Genomic DNA, 18,146 nt, shown 5'->3' on the forward strand with positions numbered 1-18,146 from the left:
ATATCTGGGTTTGGGCACATGGATTTTCATTATATTAGTCTCTCTAAATTTTCATATGTTTGAAATATTTTATAAGAAAACTATTTTTAAAAATCTCAGCAGGGTGCTAACAATAACAAGATAAAAATTAGGAGCAATAAATTAAAACATAATTCCAACCTGGATTCAAACAGAAACCCCATCAATTGGATGTATACACAATAGGGGGCATGTGGGTTAAAAGAAGAATTTGTTTAAATATCTCTGATTTGATTTGACGACAATTTCCTGTGTCAGTACTACTAAAGCCTGCCAACAAACCTAATTTGTCCTAAAGCTGCAAAGTATGAGTGAAATGGCAGAAATAAAAAAAGGATAGGACTGTTCAGCTTTGCTTTAGTCAAACCTTATGTTGCTCAATTTGATAGAAACTGGAAGCTGTTTAGAGGGACAATGACCAGAATGATGAGAGGAACTCAGAGTTGTGTCAGGTGTAGCACTGGCAACTGCTTGGCATAGAGGAGACCAAGGTCAGGACGGGCGTGGTAACATCATGGTTACCATGATGGTTCCATCCTGGCCTGTTGCTGTCCTGTAGAGGTAGGATTTGGCTCATTTGCTGGGCCCTGAAGGGTAGAACAAGAGCAAAGAGCCAAGAAATTGCAAGAAGGTGATTACAAACATTATGTTTCACCTCAACATAAAGAACTTTGCAGTAGGACTGGCCGAATATGACATTCCTCACCACAAGAATTGCTTAAGCAAAGACCCTGACTGTTTGATGGTTGGCTGGACTTGAACAGTGATTCCAGAATTCGGGGTTTCAGGCACCAGTAGAACTTCAAGTGAATAATTGGCAAACCAGCGAAAAAAAGTTTCCAACATACTAAGGAAGATTCTTACAGACAGACAAAAAAATAAACCCAGACACTATTTTCACCATTACTTTGACACCAAAATTAATGAAGTACATTCTCCCAGAATATTTTTCCTTCTCAGGAAAAAGACATTGGCCACTTTGCACTGATATTTTTAAAAATTTATATTTAAATATTTTCAAGTAGAGGAAAATGTAAATATATTTTTTGGCTTTATTATATGCTATGTCATTGTTTCCTCGACTAAATATATCAATTTGGGAACTCATATAATTGTATAGTATGAAGTAGAATTCAAATATCCAAACTAGTCCTGAAATTTATGTTTGTTTATAGTCATTGTCAGACATACTGCTTGGCCTAGAGGTGGAAGTAAAATTCCAAATGTCATTTCTCTTAATTTACAATATTCTATATAGGCTGAGAAAAGCCAAAGAACATCACCATTATAGTTCTCATCTTCCTTTTGTGCCATTTTGGCTACAGTGGGTCAGGATCTGAACACCAAATCTGCTAGAAGAAAGGAGCAGGGCAGTGGGCTCCAAATAATTGCTTACAAGGAAGACCACCCTGCTTAGAAATAGGGACAGAAACCCCACCAACTGAACGTATGCACAGCAAGGGGAACATGGCTGCTCACCATGAGGACTGCCAATATCACATCCTCAAGATCGTGGTTCCTCCCAGATTGGGCTGATCTCGGGGACACTGATTCTGAAACAGTGTTTCTCATCCTCTGCATCTGATATTTTCAGCCCTATTTGCTCTCTTGTCAAGGACTGTCCTGTGCAGTGTGGGATGTTTTGCCACATTCCTGGCCTCTACTCATTAGATGCCAGGGGCACCTCCCCCTACTCCAGTTGTGACAATCAAAAGTCTCCAGACAGGCCAAAGGTTCTTCAGGGACCAAATTGCTCCCAGTGGAGAACCACTTGTTTAGAAGACCTTTAGACTCTTCCCAGCCTAGGGATGTTAGGATCAATCTTTGTGAACTGCCCAGATGTATCTAAGAGAGGGTTTCTAATAGTAACTAAAGAATCACTCACTTGTTTTTATGATCTTTAAGGATAAATGAAAATCAGGAAGGCCATGAGGGTGGGCAGTTTTACAGGCTCTCTCCTATTAGTCAGAGATATTTCTTCTTTTGGACGTGGATAAAAATATCTGGGAACAAGTTTCATCTGCATTTGAGTGTAGGGAAACTGGTGAACCTTTAAATACCAGAGCTGCCCTTTTGGCATTAATCAGTCTTGATGAAGGCTGTAGCCCCTTTATCATGCTGTTTCTTCTCTTTTAAAAATTACCTCAAAGTATTTGGAAAACATCTTAAAGTTTTGTAGTCTGACTATTACATTTCCATCATCCTCCAAAAGCCATCAAAAAGTTAACGTCATTATTTGGGGGAAAATCCCTACTTATGTACGCAACTTTCTCTCAAACACATACATATGGCTTCTCTTATTCTAGGTTTGGCTTTCTGCCTAGATCAAAAGTAGGAACTGATCTGTATTTGTCTTTGAGGAGGGGGTTTGTGATCTGACTTTTGTTTTCCAGTGCTATTACAACCCCCCACTCCCCAGATGTCAAAGAGTCTCTTTTGTTCATCCCAGTGGAAAATTATACTTTGTATAGAGGGACTTGTGAAAACAGCAAAAGATTGAGTAAAGCACTACACCAATTAAATGAATATTTTCAGGGATTTATTTAATTATTGCAGTGAATAAAGAATGCAGAGGTTGAAGCAAAGCATAATTTGCATGAAGATATTATTTGGTGGTAGAATTAGTACTTCATAAAATAAATTTCATATAAGCTAAAATCCATCTCACTTCCTTGATGGAGCTGTATATGGTGTCTGGACCCTATGCTTTTCCAAAAGCTTGACTTTTTGTGCCCAGAATCCCTTGTATTCCAATAAGAGAAAGAAATCCAAGGCACCAGTGATGGTAGGTGAATGTTAGTGATCTGCTCTGGAGAGGTAGCTCAGAGAAGGTAGAGCTAGGAGCCCCATAACTCTAAGATCTAACCCCGGGCACTGGAAATCATTAACTGCTGAGAGAAAATGGTAAAATGAGGTAATAGTCAGAATGGTGGGTTTTTTTTTTTTTCCTGCTTATGTTATTTTGTTTTGTTTGTGAATGGGGAAGACTTCTTATTTCAGATACAGATATGGCCAAAGGCAAAAACAAAACAAGGAAAACCCCAACTTTTCAAATTTCCCTTGTGGCTGCATTACTTGGTTCATTTCCCTTTGGGGTGCTTGAGAATAAAGATTCCCTTTCAGGAAGGTCAAGGTCACCAGGTGAGTTCTGGGTTGACAGAGCTCTACTCTGTCATGTGTTCTTCCCCGACCCCTTTTGTTTTGTAGGAAATTAAATGATTATATCATCTCTTGCTATTTTTTGCCCACAGTTTTCTCTCAGTAACTATTTGAATACATATTCAAGTCTCATTTTGTTGCTTTGCTCAGAGTTGCAGAGAATTTCCCAATTATGACTTGTGCAAATGTCTCTGACTTATTTTATATTACTCTTTTTTTCCCTACTTTTCAGATGCTGAGAAGTTAATGACTGTTGTTTTATGTTTTTTATATCTGTACTCCAGATGAATACCTTTCTATAAGAATTTATTACTGGTTTCAGGAAGGTTCTTTGTGTGACACATAAGCTGCCTTTCTACTAAACTATAAGTATCATATATACAGATTTTATTTTTATAATAACTGTTAACAGATTTTTATTGTATTTTTCTCTTAGGTTCCTCTTACAGGAGGGCAGAAAGATTCCTGCTCTCAAACTGGCCAGTGGCCCTTTGGAGCAAGTGTTACTTAGGGATAGATGGTTATTGATAAACCAGCATCAGTGACAGTAGCTCCAGGACTGCTCGAATATCCAGAAGCTCAGTGGGAGCATGGCCATACGGGAAAGGATGAGACCCGCAGAGAGAGTGAGGCGGACAGATAAAAAGCTGTGATCCTGATTTCTGCAAACTTAAGGTGAGAGAAGTGAACAATCTTTCTAGTGAGACTGTAGATGGGAAACGCAGGGATGATTAGCACACGATCAAGTTATAATGAAGACTTTTCTACGCAGGGTCAGTCCCTTGTGCCCTAGCTGACCTAGCCTCATACCGTGTGGAATTCGATAGACTGACCAAAGAGCGGACTGCCAGCTTCTTATACCAGCTACTTATGTTAGTATCTGCATGTACTGGTCTGTTTCATGTATTCCCAGGAGTGTTAGAAGAGCAGCTAATTTAGAAAAGGTCTTTGAAATAATTTACCCAGAAATTCTCCTCAGATGGCACTGACATAGGTCTCACACCAAGAATTTCAGTTTATTGGCGGTGAGCCATCCCTGGGTGTGGCGCCTGTTTTGCTCACCACTGTGTCATTAGTGTCCTGAACAGCACGTAGCACGTAGGAGGCCTCCAATAAATATTGAAGGCGATTAATATTCAGAGATCGTAAGTATTTCACTCTAGATTATACAGCTCAATCTAGCAAATAGCAAAGCAAAAATTCCAATCCAGATCTATCTAGCTCCAAGTTCATGCGTTTCGTGTTCACTCACACATAATGTAATTTATTTAATGCACCCTTAGCATTTTTTAGCAAGCCAGATTATGGGGTACATTAAACGATACAGAAAAGCTCTGATTAAAATGTCATGATATTTGATACATATAAATAATTGATGTGATTTTATGAAGCATAATAACATCAACCCTGGTAAACTAGATTAAAAACTAGAGTGTTATTGACATCAGTGAGTTATGTGCATATTCCTCCAAAATTCCATTCCTCTACTTCCATTCCAGAAATAACTGATATATTATTCCCTTTCCTTCTTAATATTGATGTATGTAGCAATCCCTAAATAAAATAAAAAGCTGTTTGTAAAATTTATCATATATAATACAGGTAATTCTGTAATTATACATGTATATATTATGCATTATATAATTTTATAATGTGTAATTTTCTTCAACTTGCTTTTTTTCACTGAACATTATTTCTATGATTTACTTATCATGTTTCAGTAGCTATAGTTAACTCATTTCCACAACTATATAATATTCTACTGTGTGACTATTCTATAATCCATTTATCCAATTTTTTTTGGTCAATACTGTTGTTACCTGATTTTTTCTATTTTAAGCATTGTTGTCAATTATACAATTCTTGTACATATCATCTGGCACTCATATGCAAGTTTCTCTAGGTTTTGTTTCTAGGCATAAAATTCCTGGGTGAAAGGTAAGTTCATGTTTAAATTTATAAAATGATGGATTTTCCAATTAAATATTCCAATTATTTGTCCCCTAGAGCTGAATATATTTTTCATTACTCTGCTTCCTTGCTAGCAATTGATATTATCAGAATTTTAAATTTTTTAATGTAACACAACTAATATTGCATTGTGATCTTAATTTGCACTTCTCTGATTACCAGTGAGGCTGAACCATTAGTATTTTCTCTCATTTGAAATGCCTATTTGGTCATTTATTAGGTTTTTGTTTTGTTTTATTTTTTGGATGGGAAGAGGGTAGTTCTTTTTCATGTTGCTTCATAAGCATAATTATACTTAATTGATATACTAATGCTTTGTTGATTCCATATGCTGTAAATATACTAATGCTTTGTTGATTCCATATGCTGTAAATAGTTTGTGGTTTGTATTCTGTTTTCTTTATGGTGTCTTTTGATAGATGGCAATTTTTTCTTTTAATGTAGTTGAATTTAGCAAATTTTATCTTCATTTAAGGTTGACATTTTCCCTACTTTGAGACTATAAACATTATCTTCTAAATTTTCTTCTGAAAGTTTAAATAGTTTCCCTTTGGAATTAAATATTCAGTCTACCTGGAATTTATAGAATACGTACATATAAGCAAAAATGAATTTTATTGTTTTTTTCGTATAATTACCTTAGCTCCCTTCTCCAGTGATCAGTAATATCATCTTTCTCCTTATCAAGTTCTGTTAAGCGTCAGTCTGTTTCTGAGCTCTCTAATCTTTTGAGTGATCTGTTCCAATGGCCAGTTGGTCTCTCCTTGAATTAATATCACCCTGTATTCACTGGCATACTTTTCTTTATTAAAGCTTGGTATCCAGTAGCACAGATTTTCCCACCTTATTTCTTCTTCAGTTATGCTTTACCCATTGTTGGGCCTTTGCTTTTTCAAGTAAGTTTTAGAATTAATTTGTTTCCTCCAAAACCCTGTAAAATGTTGATTAAATATATAGTGAGACTTAAGGACAACTGACATTTTTATGATATTGAGTAATCTTCCCATCCATGAAGATGGTATATTTCTTTTTATATTTGTTTTAAAAATAGCTTTTAATAAAATTAAGCATCTTTCTTCCTTAGCTTTTGCACATATTTTAAAATATCTTTTTCTTTGTATTTTTATATATATTTAAATTATACTTTATAAATTTGTAGCTGGTACATATTAACACATTAATTTTAAATATTGTTATTCAGGCACCTTGATAAACACTAATTCTAATATTTTGTTGGTAGATTCTTTGGGTTTCTATGTAGATAATATTGTCTGTTAACAGTGCTATTTTAGCTTTTTTCTATATTTGTTTTCACTCCTGTCTTACAAACTAGATGGGCCCACTAGTAGATGTAGCTACAAGCACCAGAAATGTAGGTATTATGAGCAACTGAATTTTTAATTTTAAATAATAATTTATGGCTAATAGATATTGTATTGATCTAGTATTTGTTATTTTTTAACATGTTAGTCATCATTTATTATTTTTATATTATTTCTTTTTAGATCAATGTACACATTTACAAGTTTCTTTGATCAACATTTCTCCTTGTATTTCCTGATCTAGAGTCGTTCCTCCTTTAAGTGCATCATTTAGAATGAACATCGCTAGCAAAGGTCTCTTAGTGGTAAACTCTGGTTTTTGTTTGTTTTTGTAAAGTCTTAATTTTAATAATGATCTTGAAAAAGACTTTTTATAACAACACAATTTAGGTTAATAAATTATGTATCTCAGTATTTTGAAGATAGATACTTCTTTAAGAACATTTGACTTCCATTGAAGCTTCAGTTCAGAAATCTATTAGACTAAATTTTGTCTTACAAGTGTTCCATTTTTCCCTCTGGCTGCCTTTCAGATACTTCCTTTGCTGATGTTCTCGTTTACTATATAGTATGTTTTACATATAGATTTTTCTGTGATTATTATGCTTCTGTCATAATTCTCATAAGGCTCTCATGTTCGTAAGACTCAGCAATTCTCAGCCTCATTTTCAGTCATTCCATTATTGCCCCTCTGTCTTATTTTTTCAAGGACTACAATTAAATGTATGTTTGCCCTTCTTGTGTTTATTCTATCTTCAGTGATTCTTAGCCTTTCTTTTATATTTTCATGCCCTAATCTCTCAAATGAAAATTCTTCAGTTCGTTGTCTCTTGAGCTTTGCCTAATGTTATTTAATTAGTCAGTGAGCTTTTAATTTCAATAACTATTTTTTATTTAGAATACTTCTACTTTTTCCTTTTACAATCTCCTTGGTCATTTTTAATAATCTCTTGTTTCTTACTGATTTTTACTATTCCTTAAAAATTTTTTAGACATTTCAGAATATCATTTTACATTTTTTCCCATATTCTAATGTCTCTAGCTTTGAAAGTTTTGTTGTTTTTTGGATGACTCTCATTCATGCCAGACTCTTTCATTTATTGTTTAGTGGTTTATTTAAAATTGGAAATTTTCTTTTAATTGTAGGCTAGGTTTCTACCCCAGATTTGCATTTGCTTCACTGATGCCACTGGCACGTATATATATCCACAACCACTTTAGCTCCTATGAAGTATCCTGCCTCAACATCCGGCATCCTTACCTTGCAGGACGGCCCAGGTCTCCTGAGCCCAGGCTGCTGTTAGAATTGGGGAACTTTAACTTCTGTTTTTGTTCACTGGCACTGTTCAGGGTTTAGCTCACTGTTCTTTTTATTCTTCCCTCGCCTATCTTTTCTTTATCTTAATATTTAGGGATCTTCAATGTTTTGTCTTTTTCCTGAGCTCAACTCATTATAAAACAAGTATGTTGTAGTTGTGCAGGATCAACTTGCATTGCCATAGGAGGACCATTTGGAACATCTATCATTTTGCTAACTCAAAAGCCAGTGCCTAACTTTTATTTGATGGCACATGGGCTTCTTCTAGATTGGAGACTGCATTTATAGAGCTTTGAGCAGTGAGATTAAATTGATTGACTTGATTTTCCCTAGATTCCAGACTTTTTTGAGCTTCATAAAAATCCAATTATGTTATCAGATAATTAAACTGATCATTTTAATAAAATATGGACAGAAAAAAATACTAAATCATATTTGAAAAGCAGATGTAGGTTTCACATTCATGGTCCTCCTTGGAAAAAGTTTCCAAGAAGGCTGTAGATACATTAACTTTTTCTCAAATGTATCTTTCTGATCCATACTGTCTAAAACTACAGAGAAAGGCAAGAGGAAAGAGTACTGAATTTGGGGTCAGAGAAATAACTGTAATCTCAGCATAGACACTAAGCATATGATTTTTCAACAAAGTAATTAATGTCTATGAGCCTGTATTTCCTCATTTATATAATGAAGAAATTTCGATTTCTCACTGTTATTCTAAGAATTAAATCAAACAAAATAGTACACGTGCAATTACCCATGATAATGTCCAGTAAAAGAGAGCAGAATATGCCACCCTCAAATATTTTTCTTTGGCATAAAAATAGACAGCAGACACAGGAGAAGCTCTGAAAATTATGTAGAAGCACACTCCTTCTAAGGGAAATCTCCATTTATAAGTGTCTCCCCTTCTGTTCTGGGAAGAGAAGATTACTGAATCTCTAGATGATACTCTTACCAATGGAGAAGGCAAGTATACCCCTGTTTATTTTGCTTTGCTTGATAACCTTACATAACTGTCTTATCTCTCCCTTTCCCAACATCTTCTTTTGTCTTTATCTGGAGCTGCTATGTAAGGTGTGGCTTGGGCCATTTTGGGGGAGGTTCTCCCAGGTATACATGTTATTAAACTGCTATGTGTTTTTCTCCTGCCTTTAAGTATAAGGGGTCTCAACCCAGAACCTAGATTAGAGGGAAAATTATTTTTCCTCCCCATCAGTTTGTCGCCCCATGATAGGACCCACTGAGACACCATAGTCACTCCAGAGCCTGCACCTGGGATCCTGAAAGATGAGTAGAAGCTGGTGGCAAAAAGTAAGAATTCTTACCAAAAAGCTCTCTCAAATCTCTCTATGCCCAACTGAGAAGAACAGGTAAAACTTTCTTGTCCTTTCTTTTCCAAATTTAGATTAGCAGGAAAAACATTTGAGTGAACTAGCTTCTTGGCAGCTGCTAAAGATTTTTATTATGAATGCTCTCGTTTTCTATTTCTCTCTTCCCTCCCAGAAATGGTCATTGTTTTGCCTCTGTCTTTTGTGTCCTTTATTATAAGGAGGAGAACTATGGGTAAGAGAAAGATTTCCTTTTGTCTTGAGAGCTTAGCTTTGTGGCCAGTGAGGATATTTCTCTGTCAGCCAAAAATGGCTGAGGGCCCATGACTTGAAATGACAAGCAACATTCTCACAGGGAATTTGTCTTACAGGCTCCTGGTCCTTAAAGGGCCTTTGTCATTTCAACCTGTATTGTCTGTTTTGACTAACACCATTCTTAACACCTTACCAATGAATGTCTTTGCTTTCTTAGGCTAAATCTGGGAGTGAACATTTTGGTTCATGGGGGCTGCACCTTCTGCAATTCCTTTTTTTTTTTTTTTTTGGTCCTTTGTTAAGCCATTAAGAGCTTATTGGTTTGCATCACTATTGAGATACATATAACATTGAAGATCCTACTTGTCATTGGCCAGATGATGAATCTTTTGAACTGGAAAAACTTTTATATTGGAAAACATTTTTAAACAACTGTCTTAACACTGCAAAGAAGACACAAAGGAATATGGCATCTAACCTTGGGGATTTTATTTTGTTAAGGAAACCCCTATTTTTTTTTTTTTTTAAACTTCCAGCTTCAAAAGATCCTACCAAAGGCACAGAAAAATTGGAAAGATCCATGAACTTTCACATTTCCACCTACATGGAACTTAACTGGCTGCTAAGGTATGTTCTTTCACAGAAAAGCCAGATGGCTGCCTGGGGAAAACTCCCCTCACCAAGGTAACAGAGGAACAGAATTTCTCCCAGGCCCTCTTACCAGTGAGCAGGAAATGGCTCAGCTGGAGGTTGATGTTGAGCTTTGTAAGAGCGGTAGTGGAGCTTTTTCATCCTAAGGTGAATTGGTTGAGGTTGAATTGTATACTCAGGAAGAAAGGTGAGCATTTACCCAGCCTTCACAAAGGAAGCTCCTGAACACAGGAGTCTTGGTTTCCATCTTTGTTTATATAATTCAGGCCACAATCCAATTCCTTGAGGACTTAGAAGCAATTGTCAGTCTTAAAAATCTTTACAAAACCAGAGATGCATCTCTAGAAGCAATTCAAAGTCCACCTGTCCTTAACAATCCCCCACATTTTCCCTATTGATCTCAAAATGCTTGCAGATACTGTAAAATATTAGGACACTGGAAACAGAATTGTCCTGTACTTGAGGAAAAGCAGGAAAACTGTAATTACACTAGTCCTCTAGTAACTGGTAGACACTCCAAAAATTTCACCTTGAAGAAAACTTGTATACTTTCTCTGTGCCTTTGAAATGCAAACTTAGGGAACTCATTCTCATCAAGAGGGGAAAAAAGGAGCTATTTAGAAATTGGGCAAATAAAAAAATCTTACGTCTTCACAAATATTAGTTTAAAAAAAAAAAGCCTTTGTCATCTAAGCAGGTAAACTTATTCCATCTGCCGGAAACCTAATTTGGACCCAACTTTCTTTTCTTTTTTTTTTTATAAACTAGTGAGCTTTGTATTGTACCTGACTCAATGGCTAAAATTTGAGAATGAAAGCTATACTATTTCTGTTTGTATCTGCCTATGTAATTACATATGTTATTTTTCTATATCTACCTACATGGTATCGTCAAATTTAATTTGTAAAAACTATTTGGTTGGCTTGAAGGAAAACGCTGGATGGATTGAGTATTCCAAAACTCACAGAAATAGAGAAACTAATGTTTTTTAAGTACCATAATCTTTGGTAAATTAAAGCGAGTTAAAGTTTGTTGGTTTAATTAATATAGACATGCAACTTTTGAACCCTTAAAGTTTTCCTGAATTGCATGATATATATTTATTGAATATCTAGATCATTTCTAAATAACATAAAATTTTGAGCATTTCTCTGTAATAGTAAAAAAAAAAAAGTAGATAAACCAAAGTTACTTAGGTCTATTAATAAACATGTCTCACACCATACTGAAAAATTATACTTAAAAAAAGGCATATGCTTCTAGAAATTGAAATGTATTCATAGACTTACCAATCTAAATGCTGTTGTAACAGACCGTTCACAGTTGCTTACTTCTGAGTTTTCACTAGAAATTAAGGTTTCTAGGGGTTAAGAATTCTAATAAATATATGTAAGTAAAACTACTAACAGTAATAAGAGAAACTCTTCCATCTCTGTATACAAGGAGAGTGGGGTCTGTTTTTGGGTGACAGAGTGTGAGATAGATATGGAGATGCATTTTTGTTAAGGGAAATGAAAGTAATTTTGTCCTGAAGAACAACTGGCTATTTCAGAATGGAAAAGACAAGAATGAAGAACAGTAGAAAAGGGTAGGAAAATTTGGGAAGAGAGAATCATACCTTGTATGGTTAAGCTAGCTAAGATTATTATAAGGATTTTTAAAATAAGCTTTAATATCAATATTGTACTTATATAAAACTAAAACTTAATTTTGTTTCATCTGCTAAAAGGACAAAATGTACTTACCAGGTGCAGAAAGCTCAGGCTATCTTTATTAAATACGTAATTGCTTGCAGGATATAGGTCTAACTTTGGGAGCTCACCTGCAAGTCTGCCTCCTGAAATGAGACACTCTTGTTTAACTGAACTGATCTATTTCAAGGCTGCTTCAATGAGATAATGGAGCATTCCTTCAACTCAGCTTCTGTATGATGAAAACTTCTTGCAGACATTTTCAACAGCAGGACTAGAGGTTAACAGAATATGCCACTCCAAAGTGTGCCTCCCTGGCACATAGATTATCTTGAGCTGGTTGTTTTTAAGAAAAGGCAGGCACAGACAAGCTCTGAAAACCAGTAGAAGCTACCCTTTTGTAAGAGACAGCCACATTTCTAAAGGAAATCTCCTTTTATAAGAGAGTTCTCCTCCTCTGTACCAGGAAGAGAAAAATGACTAAATCTTTAGAAATTTTTTAATTAATGGCAATGGTAACAATTTAAAGTCACATAATTACCATACCCTTCTTTACTGAGTTTTGCCACATAAGTGGCTTCCTTGCTCGACCCCCATCTTCTTTTGTCTTTAGTTAGAGATGGTATTTAAGGTGGTGGCTGTAGCCATTTTGGGGAGTTACTCAGATTTCCTGGGTGTTTCCCAGGTATACACATTATTAACTTAACTTCTGTTTTTTTCCTCATTAATCTGTCTTTTATTACAGGAGGGGTCTCAGCCAAGACCCGGGAAGGGTAGAAGAAAACTTCTTTTTCCTCCCCTATATGAGCACATAGTGGACACTTGGTCAGTATTTTTTTTTTCCTTTCTCTTAGCATCTTTGGGCTAATGTGATTAAATGTATGATTTCCGAAAATACATCTTGAATTTTCCTTCTCAGTCACTTCTAGAGCAGATCTATCAGCCTTATCTCTGTACTTGAGAGTTAATTAAAAAAAAAAATAGAGCAGGGTCTAACTCCTACCTATATAAATTAAGTTACTTTCAAGATATGGGAATTTAGGTCTGATTGTACTTAAAAATGTGAACAATGCTTATGTAACTTTAGTTAGGCAACATCTGGAGCTGATTTCCTAACTTTGATTAACAGAACCAGCCTGATGAATCCCAGATGTTCAAACATGGCTGTGTTTCTTAGACTTAGTGGATTATGAGAGTGAGCACATGGAAGGAAGGGAAACATTTACAAGAACTAGGTGTCAAAGTGGCCAAGGGGGTATTTGGGTGTTGGCTTCGTTCTGGGGGCGGGGGGCATCTTTCTAAATGAACATTGCTTTTAAAGTTGTATGCATGTTATTAAGACAAAGGTCCAACCTTTGATGACCACAATAGTACGTCATTATAATGTGACTCTTATTTATTCCTGCATAAGTGTATTTTTGAACATCTAAAGTCCTGTGGTTAGAAAGATAAAAAATAAACATTCCCTGTCTTTGAGTCACTCAGTTTAGAGAAGGGGTCAGGCATGTGAACAGTAATTATGATCAATTTTAAGTGTTGTATATTGAAGGGCCCAATATAGAAAGTAACCAGGTCTTCCAGGGACGATAGGATGGTTTCAAAGAGAAGGAGACCTAGGCTCAAGATTTCTATACAATACTTCCATCAACTGCATTTAGCTGTGCTAATATTATACAGCTTCCATATATAATTGTATGTGCCATAGACCATGGAACCATTTACATGTCAAAAAGATACAGTAATTTCTGAAATTGTACAGCTAAGGTATTTTGATAGTCCAATCCAGTGTCATAGTGGTAAAAACATGATTAATAATCATATGGACTTCTCAACATTTGGTAAAGCTTTTGGAAAAACAAATATTTTTAGTCTTTCTTTCCCACAAATTGTGCTTTTAAGTGAAGAAATGCCTTTGCCTTTTGTGACCTTTTCCTTACTCTCATGCCCCATGTTGTGGACAGAAAATCAGAAATGTTTTTAGATCAGAATTACTGTAGACGTCTTTGGGGGGAAAGGTGGAGTTGTTTTTGTGACATACTGTAGTTCTTGTAAAACCAGCTTCATTGTTCTTCCCAAGGAAATATCAGCTCTGAGTGAAAAACAAAGTGTGCACCCAAAGGAGAGGAACCCCAAATGCCCTCTTGACAGCAATTTTGGGAAAAAATAAAAATTCACTGTTAACAGTGCGCTTTCAGAGGCAGAGAGGGATTAAGTATAAAATGGTAAGAATAAAAAGGCTAACTCATTCTTATGCAAAGGTTTTCAGTGAAAACTGAGGGCCCCATAAGGCTCAAATGAACTTCAACTCGTTTATCCGGCTATCACTAGCAACTTCTTGCTTTTGTTTTATATTCCGTGTCTCAGTATCTCCTTCTCTAACACCGATCAAATCTAAACCTTACTCCTGTAAATTAACAGATATTGGCCACTTTGACAAATACACCAGAAAACCCATACCAGTAGAGCTGGGCTGTTTCTTCTTGGACAATCTCTTCAACCTTCAACCCTTCACCCAGAAAATGCCTACTTCCCTTTCACAACCTGGTATAGACCTCAGATCCCGAGAAAGGACCTCCCCAGTCCTTCTAGGCTTGGTAAAATCCACTTGCTGCATTTGCTACAAATGCCCATATTACCCTATTATGTGTTCCTCACCACACCTGTAATTGCATGCTCGGTGTCCGTCTGTCTTACCCGATTTTAAGTTCTAGGAGAGCAGCAACTTGTGTCTGTATTTATCAATCATTTTAGCCTCAGCTCATTGCATTCATGAAGCAGATACCTATTGAAAAGAAAACATTCAAAATCTTTATCACTATAATACTTTAGGTGCTTACATTATCTCTCTGGAAGGTATGTCTTACTTTTGACACACTGTTCTCTATATCTATATCTAGACCAACTGTCTCCTTAAGTGTGGACCTTCAGGTCTCAGCTGAAACCTCACATCTTCATGAAAATCTGCTCTCACCAATCTAAATGAATGGGATTTGTTTTCTACCTTGTCTGGTTTCTTCATGGTGCTCATCAAGATTTATAGTTAGCTATTAAATAAGAAAAAATTCAGTACATAAGTTGAGGGCAGGACTGTGTTACCCAGTGCCTAGCCAGGTGTTGAACAGACAGGCAGATGCTTATTGTTTTGTTTTAAATGGAATGAGTAGAAGTTACATATGTGAATTTGGTGACTATCATCTCCCTAAATATATTGTAAGTTTCTTAGGCACAGGGGTGCTGGCTTTTCATCACTATTATTCTATATCTAGCAGGCTTCTTTACATATATTAGGAGTTCACACTTTTTTATTAACTGAATGTGTAAATAATGTTTTATTCATCCAAAGAACTTTTAGTGTCTTATTATATAAAACTTGTCATTTATCTATAAACTTTGGATCTATTAGGTATGCAATTCATCTTGGATTTTTTTCTAAGACAAAACATCAATTACCAGGATATAACTATATACCTTTTACTCAATGAGTATTAACACCTGGTGAGCAAGGGGCTATTGACCCCTCTAAACAAGACAGAGACCGTCTACTTAAGCAGTTTCATTATTGTAACTGGGGTGGCCCTTGCCTCATTTCAGGGGTGTTACTATTGGGTTCCAATCCATCAGGGATAATATGATTGACATCTCTTTCCTTATGCATTAGGAGTAGCAGCAAGTCCAAAATAATTCCCTTCCCAGAGATCCCCTGGGGTGAAACACTCAGAATCAGACTCTCATTATTGACCTGGTGAATGGATTAGGGACTCAGATAGGCAGTTCTGGTGTGCAGAGCCTGAGGTCCCCAGGGATCTATTCTCTCCTGAAGCTCCTGGGGAGGGTCACCAGGGACTTGGAGCCCAGGGGCTAAGCAGGGTGCTCTGTTGAAGGCACTTTCAGGGACATTGGGAGCCCGCCTCTTTATAACCATTCTTACTTTTCACTGGCACAGTCACTTCGCAGGACAGTGTAGGGGAAGAATTGTTCTCTCTCTGCCCTTCTGGTTGGGACCCCATCCCTGTAATAAAATACAGAAACAGGAGAAAAACAAACAAGTTTAGGAACACTGTGGATGGAGAAATCAGTAAACAGTGGATTGAGAAAGAAAGGGAAAATTTTATTTGAGCCAATCTGAGGATTATAACCCGGGAGAGAGGCTTTCAGAAAGCTCTGAGGACTATTCTGCCCATTAGACGTCAAAGCACAGTTATAAAGTTTCTGAGACAAAGGGTTATACTTCAAATGATGTATTATTGGTGTTTTACACAATCCAGATCGAGATGTACAAAGACACAGGTAGTGGGTCAGGACTCATCCTGGCCCCTTACAAGATTCAGAAGGAAGATTAGCTCCTAAGGAATTGTGACCTTTGATGAGAGTAAGAAGGAAGGTTATCTCCTAAGGCATCTGGGTGATAATGCTGATGCACAGCACACACCAAGAGGGAGGGGCGAGGCCCAGGCGGGCAAGGGAAAATTTTATGTTTCAATATTTCTCATCTTGCCCTAAAATATGGGTTGTATTCCAGCCACATGTGTACCTCCTGTACACATGGACGATACCCTGAAAAGCTAAGTAAGTAAAACTACCTGAACTGGCCCCAAGCTGCCCTTAAATACCAGCTCCAGCAAAAGTCATTTTGGAGGGGATCCCAGTTCTGGGGGTGACCAGGAAAAGCTCGGTAACCAGGGTAAGGTTTGATTTGCAGGTTTAAGTTGCCTTCTCCAAGGATAAGAGTTTCTGGAAATTGGGAGTCATTCTTCTCTTCCTGGGACAGAGGGAGACACCCTTACACATAGAAATTTCCTTTCCTTTTGGAATGTAAATGTCCCTTACAAAAGGGTAACTTCTATTCTGTTTTCAAAGTTTCTCAAAAATAATCCTCTAAATATGATCCTTATGCCAAAGAGTTACTTGGGTTGGCAGATTCTGCTCCCCCTCAACAGCTCCAGAGGGGGCGCCAGGAGTGGGATGAGCATCTGCCAGCTAGTGGGCTCAGAGGCAACTCTCCCACTCCTGGGGCTGCCCTTAGTTTAAACTAAGAAATACAAAAAGCTTTGTTCTGCTTTCTTTCCAGGGACAATGAGGGCCACCCAGTCACATCCATCTTAATAAAGTAAAGCAACCTTTAGTGGTTCCAAGTGCCTTTCTCTCCTACAGGTAGGAATGATGAGTTGGTGATTACAGAGTGCACCCCACCTCAGCCACCCACCCAGCCTCGTCTAAAAGATGTAGATCTCATTTTTTTTTTCCCTTTTTAAGCATTTTTCTCGCTGGAGCAGAAAGAGAAAAGTTCCTGAGTTTAATCTATGTTAGGAAAATCCAAATCTCGTAATACTGGACAAAATGAAAGCTTTTCAGATACAAGGTAATGAATGATGAATGCTGAAGGGTACCAGAATGTACCACCCCAAATACACCTCTTTGGCATATGGATTATTTTGAACTGAATGTCATTGAGAACCCGCAGAGGAAAGAAAAGCTCTAAAAACAGAGCACAAGTTTTCCTTTTGTAAAGGAAATTTACATTTAAAAAGGAAACTTTTCTTTGTAAAGTACTCAACAACTCTTATCAATAGAGAAAGCACTTCTTAAATATGCATAACAAACCTTACTAAATGATTCTTTTTCTTTTTTTAACCATACTTCCCCTGGTCACACCCCCTTAATTGCCTCCTTTGCTCCAAAGCCCCAAACTCCTTTACCTCTGTGTAGCTTGAGATAAACCCAACTTCTCATCACCCCTTTGAGTTACTCTATGTTAGGTGCTCCCAGGGTACATTTGTGATACAAATAATAATAAACTTTTCTCTGATTAAACTCTCTCTGGCCAGTATAATTTACTGGGCCCCACACTGGAGAATCTCAGATGGGTAGAGGAAATTAATTTTTTCTTCCCCTACAATCCCACACTTAGTAGCATGCATAAATAACATGTGACATGAGTACATGGGTTTGGTAAAATCACATTTCCTTGCAGGAACCCGGACGATTATTGGAGAAATGGCCTTGGAAGTCCCCCTTGAGCAGAACAGAGCTTGAACTTCTGGCAGGTGGAAGAGAACATCAACTGAATGTAATCATTACAGTCAAAAGTACAGTGGGGAGAAAGCATAGGACATGCCTGGAGAGAGGACTGGAAAGTCAGTCAGTGCTAGGGACAGCTTGTGGATGTCTTTGACTGGCAAACCAAGGGGACTTCAGTTAGCTGGGCTAGGGGATGTGTGGAGAAGTGATATTAAAACGTTCTGGGAGAGAAGTCAATGAGATTTAAAGCAGAAGCAGTGGGAAAGGAGAGAAGACAGATGGCCTGGATTGAAAGAGGCCCAGTGATTAATGGTGCTGGATGTAAGGAGAGCGCAAAGCAGCTGCCAGTTCCTGGTGGAACAATCAGCTGGCATCAGAGCAGGGCTCAGCCCAGAGCCTCAGGCTCTTGTTC

The 18,146-nt window shown here is 37.0% G+C and overlaps 1 long non-coding RNA gene across 1 annotated transcript; it reads left to right on the plus strand.

Annotated features, from left to right (window-relative positions):
• The first annotated feature begins 9,914 nt into the window (after positions 1 to 9,914).
• Positions 9,915 to 17,813, plus strand: LOC116285601 (uncharacterized). The gene is made up of 3 exons (XR_004195284.2): positions 9,915 to 10,001; positions 12,462 to 12,541; positions 17,688 to 17,813. It is a non-coding gene; the product is annotated as an uncharacterized lncRNA (long non-coding RNA).
• The last annotated feature ends 333 nt before the right edge of the window (positions 17,814 to 18,146 follow it).

The sequence above is a fragment of the Vicugna pacos genome, chromosome 25 (genome assembly GCF_048564905.1).
Source record: "Vicugna pacos chromosome 25, VicPac4, whole genome shotgun sequence".
Taxonomy (NCBI): domain Eukaryota; kingdom Metazoa; phylum Chordata; class Mammalia; order Artiodactyla; family Camelidae; genus Vicugna; species Vicugna pacos.